Here is a 7,183-nt window from a genome sequence, read left to right as displayed (position 1 = left end):
ATCTGCATTTTCGCATTATTTTTTCTTCCTCTCCTGCTCTCTTCCGTTGCGTTTCTTTCGTGGCGCACCTTCCCTTCCACCTTGCGTTACCTGTCCAGCCTCGTTACCTTTCCTACGCACCTGACGTAAACTGCTGTCACCTTGATGAATTCTCACCTGTTCCATCTGGTAAACGAGTCTTGCAAATAAAGAAATGATTGAAATACTATGCAAAGCTGATGGGACTTAAATGGATGAGAAAAAAACTAGTGAAAACCGAATAAATACTATGAACTGGAATACATGTCTCCATCCGGCTTTTGTTTGTGAGATTTTTGGAATGGCGTCCCTAAGGATAAGAGGTTTAAAGTTTATTTTCGTTGGTATTTTTTATTTTTTCTCTCTCTCTTTTACGTTCGTCTCGCCTGCACAGTGTTGCCAGAAAAGGTGGATGGGTCTTGAAAGGTGAAACATCCATCTCGCACCGCGGCGGATCGTGAAAGTATCAAGTTGGCGTGTGTTTATGTGTGACGGTGACGCTCACACACACACACACACACACACACACACACACACACACACACACACACACACACACACACACACACACACACACACACACACACGCACACACACACACACACGCGCAAAATAAATATGCAAGATAGCCTCCTCCGCCCCCAAAACTTTTCTTATTACTTTTGCTCCAGATTTCCACATGTTCCCTTTGCCTTTTACATTTTAAGTTATAAGTTCATATAAATCCTCGATTCGTTTTAACCATTCCTCTTGTGGTCTGGCTGTGAAGGAGAAGAAGAGGTGAATAAGGTGCTATCTTACGTATGCCCCAGACTCTCTCTCTCTCTCTCTCTCTCTCTCTCTCTCTCTCTCTCTCTCTCTCTCTCTCTCTCTCTCTCTCTCTCTCTCTCTCTCTCTCTCTCTCTCTCTCTCTCTCTCTCTCTCTCTCTCTCTCGTGTCTGTGTATTGTCTATATTTCACGACGTATTCGGTAAAATATGAAAGTGTGTTGTAACGCTAGGGAGTATTTTTTCCGAGTGAGGAGGAAGAAGAGAGGACGCATCAGACTGAAGAGTCCCTCGGTGCTTCTTGCTGCAACCCGCCGGACTCGTACATTACAGTTTTCCCGTGACTCTAACATTTTTTCAATCAAGCGACACGAACTCACAAGAAAGTCCATTAAAATAAAACATGCTGACAAAGAAAAGAAGAAAAAATGCTATTACAGATTCTTTTTCACCTCGATCCCTGTCATCTTTTCAATCAAGCGACTCACACAACAAGATAAATTGAAACAAAACATGTACACAAGGGAAAAATAACCCCAGGGACGCTATTTTTACCCCACTTTGAGTCTTGTCATTTGGTCTGTAATCTGCGTTACATTGCGCTAAGAAGATTTTTGGCGTACCTGGCTTTTAATTCCAAGTGCACGACGTCTGCTGTGAAATACTGCCGCTGGGAGTCGTCTGAGGTGAGAACACGAAGGCGACACTGACGATGAATAGTGAATGACCCGACGGAGAGAGACTTAAGTATATTACCTGGAAATGAAAGGAGGTTAAGTCAGGTCCTGATGTTCGTATTATAAATGTGTGTGCTTGTGTGTATGTGTGTGTGCGTGCGTGTGAAGTGGTTCTTAATTAGCCCATGTCCTCTTCGGTTTAGGACAGCTTTGGGAGAAAAGTGTGTGTGTGTGTGTGTGTGTTTGTGTGTGTGTGTGTGTGTGTGTGTGTGTGTGTGTGTGTGTGTGTGTGTGTGTGTGTGTGTGTTTTGATATGCAACGCTGATTTGGGGATGTAAGACCGTATTAGGAGGCGACATAACGGCGGTGCGTCTGCGTAATGTTGACCTTATGAAAAACGATTGCGGCTTTGTGAGCAAGACGTGAGGACGAAGAGGTGGAGGAGGAGGAGGAGAGAGTGTGGGTACGATCGTGCGGGTAATAGTGGGTGTGGAGGTCACGGTGGAGGAGGTGGAGGCAGTGGAGGCGGGTAGCTTCTCTCTTTGTCATCCATCACCCACTGCCGCCTCGCCTTGCGGTACCCCCGACTGGTTGTGAGTTCTCGCTGCGACGCTGACTAATGGACGACCCGTGAAGGGAGTTATCATTACCTGAAGGAGTGGAGGGAGGAGGTGGCGCTCAGGGGCGTGTTAGCCAACCAGCGATGCCCTGCAGATAATGGCCTCGTTGCCTTCCACCCGCCGCTGCCCGCCTCTCATCGCCGTCGCCGCCTGCTGCGTGTGTTTGTTACACCCAAGGTTCCTCCTGAAGGCCTCACGCAGCAGGAGATTGTCATGGTGTCCGTGGCCGGCGATAGAGGATCCATCACTTGTTTGACTTCATATAGAGAGATTTCGAATCCTTTAGAGGACTTGAATTTTCTTCTTGTCTCTTGATTACAACATGGCCACACTGGAATATCTCTCTCTTATATGATTGCGTGTATAGAGACCTCGGTTGCTTTAATGGGCTTGGATATTTCTCTTCCAGTCTCTTGATGATGATACGGATGCGAAACGATGTGGAAAATTTTAAACAAAAATTATAACGCACTGAACTTACTCGACATCATATTTCCCAATTTTCCGCACTAAATCCTCCTGTTCCTGTTCTCCTTTCAGGCCCATTAACTTGAAGTGGCGGTGTAATAAAGTGTTTCCTTGACAAGTAACCTATCACTCACAGGATGCATGTCTTTCCTTCTCCCTCTCTCTCTCCCTCTCTCTCGTTGGGATACACTTGAAGGGCGAACATTTCACAACGAGGAGATTAATGTACAGAAGTGACGAGGAAAACCACGGTGGGAAACAAATTGAAGCTGCGTAGTTAGGTTCCAGAGAGAGAGAGAGAGAGAGAGAGAGAGAGAGAGAGAGAGAGAGAGAGAGAGAGATGAGAAAAATGAGAGATGCGTAGGAGTAAAAAAGTGATTAAGTCTGGGAATGAATCGTCTTTCTGTCTATGAAAAGTCCCGAATGTTATCTTTCTCTTACTCGTCTCCCATGTTAGGACAAGACTCCCGCCCACACCCACGCACAGGTAACAAGGGAGGCCCTTCAGGAAGCCAAGGCAGCAGGTGGGAGGAGACAGAAAATACACAGATTAATTATAAAAAGGATGATACAGAGTAAAACGACTCATGCCTTCACCAACAAAATATACACACACGTCCCATTAAGAGGCGCCAGGTGTACCCTCTTCCTCCTCCTCTTCCTCCTTCTCTTCCTCCTTTTCTATACACTAAACCCATCAAGTGTCATCTCCTTCTCCTCTGTGCCCTAGTGAAGAGAATCAGCCGCGCATTGGGGCGAACAAAAGATGCCAAGAAGGCGATAATACGAGGAAGAAAACACATAAGACTTCAGAAGGGTGCACCTGTGTGTGTGTGTGTGTGTGTGTGTGTGTGTGTGTGTGTGTGTGTGTGTGTTTGTGGAGGTGGCATTATCACCCCCATTGCCGCTGACAGACACGATAAGAGCGAGTGTACCTTTGACAAGTAGTTGTTGAGGCGTTTTAACACTTTCGCAGATCTTTATGGTGAGCGAGAGACGCGCTTTCCTGCACCACCATAATCACTTTCACCGTGCGATAGTCTTCGGAGGACGCCAGGATAAACATGCCGCTCGAATACTGTTTGTTGAGCAGAAGCGGAACTAAAACGTAAGCAGCAGCCATGGAGAGTCACATTAAGTAACGTTTATTGAATGTTGTGGTGCCGCCAAGCACTCGCTGGCTGAGGAGGAGGAAGAGGAGGAGGAGGAGGAGGAGGAGGAGGAGAAAGGGGAGAGGGGGAGGAGGGGGAGTACTATTAGTATTAGAAAGAGCAGGAAGAATAGGACAAAGAGTAGGAAGGAGGAAGGACACTGGGATTAAATGTATGATTAGCAGCAGTACGATTACGAGCACAAAGAGGAGAACGAAAAGAAGCAGGATTAGGAGAATAGATAATAGTAACAGTAATAGGAGGAAGGGCAGTTGAGGACATGCCTTTGTGAAAGAAAGACTTGTGAACTACTTATTGTGTGCAGAAGGAAAATCAGGAGGAAGATAAACACACACACACACACACACACACACACACACACACACACACACACACACACACACACACAGACACACACACACACACACACACACACACACACACACACACACACACACACACACACACACACACACACACACACACACACACACACACACACACAATGAGTGGCCATCAGCAACAACAAAAAAAAGTGGAATCAATATTTTCAACGTTGCACAGAAGTTGCTATTTTTTCCTCTCTCTTTTTACATCTACTTTTTGCAAGCACTAGTCGTAGCGAGGCAAGTGTTGATGATTCCCGGGCCTCCTCTCCCCTAGTCACAGGTAATCAGAGCAATGCAGGTGAAGGGAGTCACTCACCTTTCACCCGCAGCTCACCTGAGGGAGATACGAGCAACACGAGACTTAAAAACGAGGTAAAGTCCTCCATCCTCCTCTCTCCTCCTCCTCCTCCTCCTCCTCCTCCTCCTCCTCCTCCTCCTCCTCCTCCACCTCCTCCTCCTCCTCCTCCTCCTCCTCCTCCAAGATAAGATGTGTCTTTCTCCTCCATATTTTCCTCCACGATGTGTTACTTATAAGGAAAATGAAAAGTTAATCACCTTCCTGACACTGGTTTGAGTCTTCCTTCCCGGGACTTGAGCGGCGAATCTCTCCAAAAGAAGTGAAGTCTATGCGGCAGACTGGGGGTATAATTATGTTTTATGTGTTGAGTACAGCGAGGAAACTGTCCCGGTTGGTGCAGCGATGAATTACAAGGTACGTTTTTTGTTTTATTGCATCTGAGACGGGAGGGGGGGAGGGGGGAAGGAATTGAAGTGAGGAACGACATGTCACTTTATACCTTGAAGTGCCAGTAATGCTCGGTGAAGTTTGAGAAAATTTATTCCTGCCTTCCTCAGCCAGTTTGTATTGTCATGTCTTGTATCGCAGAAGTTGGAATTTAAATCCATGGGGTACTTTCCCTTCGTCTTTTCTCTTTTCCTTCTTTTCACAGCGTCATTTCTCATCAGATGAAGGTGAGGCGAAGGAAGGGAAATCTCACATGCCGCATAATTCATTTGTCACAGCGTCACTCAGCTTTGTGTCAAAACTGCCTGTCTGAAGACATTGCACTGTGCGGCGGGTCCCGGGTGGACTGCAAGCGGCGATCGTTGCGATGCAGGTGGTGAAGGTGATAGCCATGAGAGCAGTGCTTATGGGGGAAGCGTCCGTGGATGGAATCCAGACGTCAGATATTGCGGGTGCGGTTGTAAAGGTGCCTCCTCTATGGTGGAGAAATGGTGGTGGTGATGGTCGTGCAGTGGCGGCGGCGTGAGTGTTGAGTTTGTGAATGGTGGTGGCGAGGTGGCGTGTGGGATGGGAATGTGGTGTGTGTGTGTGTGTGTGTTGGCAGTAGTGGTGTCGGTGGTGTCAAAGGAATGGATCGGGAGGTGGTAGGTCCACGGGGTGGCGGCGCCGGTGGGGGCAGCGGCCGGGCCGGACAGACTGCCAGAGTAGCGTGTCGGGCAGCATAGGTGGCGGGCCCGGCGAGCTGGTAGTGTCGCCCAGACTCTCGCCGAGGAGGGGTGTAGTGCGCATTAGCTCCCTGCCAGTGTGGAGGCTGCGCTGCCACCTGGTCCCGAGTCCCGAGTCCAGGAGAGGTGAAGTTGTGAGGGTGACTCGCCTTCCGCGGCCTTCTTGAGCCGCGCGTGTGGCAGCCACTTGATAAGCCACTTAGGTCTTTTTGAACTTATCTTACTTATCACCCATGACCGTATGTCTCGTTAGTTAATGTTGCGTCATTTCCATGGCCATCGCAGAGTAGTGGATGTGTTTTTCCAGAACTCTGTTATTTTTGATGTCAGAGCGCGAGGCAGCGAGTCGTTAGTGATAACAGAGCATTGCTTTGGACCCCCGCTCGAAATGAGGCTAAAGCCGTGAGTGGCTGGCCCTACACGAGGCGCCCCAGGGACATGCCGCCGCCAGCCACTCCTGCGCCCCCACATTCCCGCCAGTGAACACTTGATGGAACGGAATTGCACTCAGCCTGCCCTCGCACCCGTCATGGGCGGCGTCGAGTGATGGGCGGTGGTGTGGGCGGGTCAGCCAAGTAGCCACCAAGTCGGACGCGGCGGCGGCGCGAGGGCGGCTCCCTGCCCTAAGTGTCGGCTTGCCCGGCACCGCCCACCCAGGGGCCGAGGCGGACAGCTGCCACGCTCCATTAAGGTAAATGCCACCCATTCACTCTACACTCCCCCTTAACGGTACTGTATTTTTCATTCTGCACACTAAGATGTAATTACAACCCGGTGTTTGCCGAGGCGCACCACCCGTTGTGTGAATGGAATGCGTTCATGATCACTTTATGTAGATCAGTTACTTATTTCTTACTTTGATCGCCAGAAACATTTTGTACTTTACTGAGCAGTTCGGGTCCGCTTTGCCTCGCTGCTACGTAACATTCTCTTACTCCGGACGTTGCACTTCGCGGAACGTGCACTGCAAATCTATCTGTTGAAATATATCGTGCAGCTGCTCCCTTGCTTTCATTATTTGGACGATGGACCGCTCGGACGTGCCTATCTCGTGGGGCCTCACTAGAAGGAGAAATAAACAAAAACAGTTAAAGGACTCACTCACCAGAATAGTATCGTTTTCATTTCTTTTCAGCACAGAGTTAATTATTCATTCCGCAGCGTAGAGTACCGGCATCGTGTGTTATGCAAGCTATCGGCTCCTGTCAGCAGGTATTACTTCGGGTACTTGTTAATGGACAGAATCTGGACGTTCGAATATTTGGCTGCGTTGACTGGATGACACTTTACACGCTTTAGACTCGAACCCTTGGGCCAGTTGAAATCGCGGACAGAGATATGTCACTTATCCACTTAATGACCGTGACACCTGAAGCACATTGTATAATCTCCATTTGTAGTCGAGTGCTTAACCTAATACTCACCTATTCCAGCGCCACTGCTTAACGCTACATATTATTTCTTTAGCACAGTAATGTTTGTATAACTTCCTACGCTATCAGAATCTCACGAAGTTTTGTTGAATTGTTTAGGAAGGCTGGAAGGCTAAATGGTACCGCCACCCCTTCAATACCCGAGACCCGCAGTGACCCTTGACGAGGCCAGGCCATCAGACCCTCTGGA

At 48.6% G+C, this 7,183-nt stretch overlaps 1 long non-coding RNA gene across 1 annotated transcript; it reads left to right on the top strand.

Annotated features, from left to right (window-relative positions):
* The first annotated feature begins 4,638 nt into the window (after positions 1 to 4,638).
* On the top strand, positions 4,639 to 6,306 carry LOC135090436 (uncharacterized). Its single transcript, XR_010261905.1, has 2 exons — positions 4,639 to 5,686; positions 5,846 to 6,306. It is a non-coding gene; the product is annotated as an uncharacterized LOC135090436 (long non-coding RNA).
* The last annotated feature ends 877 nt before the right edge of the window (positions 6,307 to 7,183 follow it).

Source organism: Scylla paramamosain, chromosome 35, assembly GCF_035594125.1.
Source record: "Scylla paramamosain isolate STU-SP2022 chromosome 35, ASM3559412v1, whole genome shotgun sequence".
NCBI lineage: Eukaryota > Metazoa > Arthropoda > Malacostraca > Decapoda > Portunidae > Scylla > Scylla paramamosain.
This window is presented reverse-complemented; position numbering and strand designations above follow the sequence as displayed.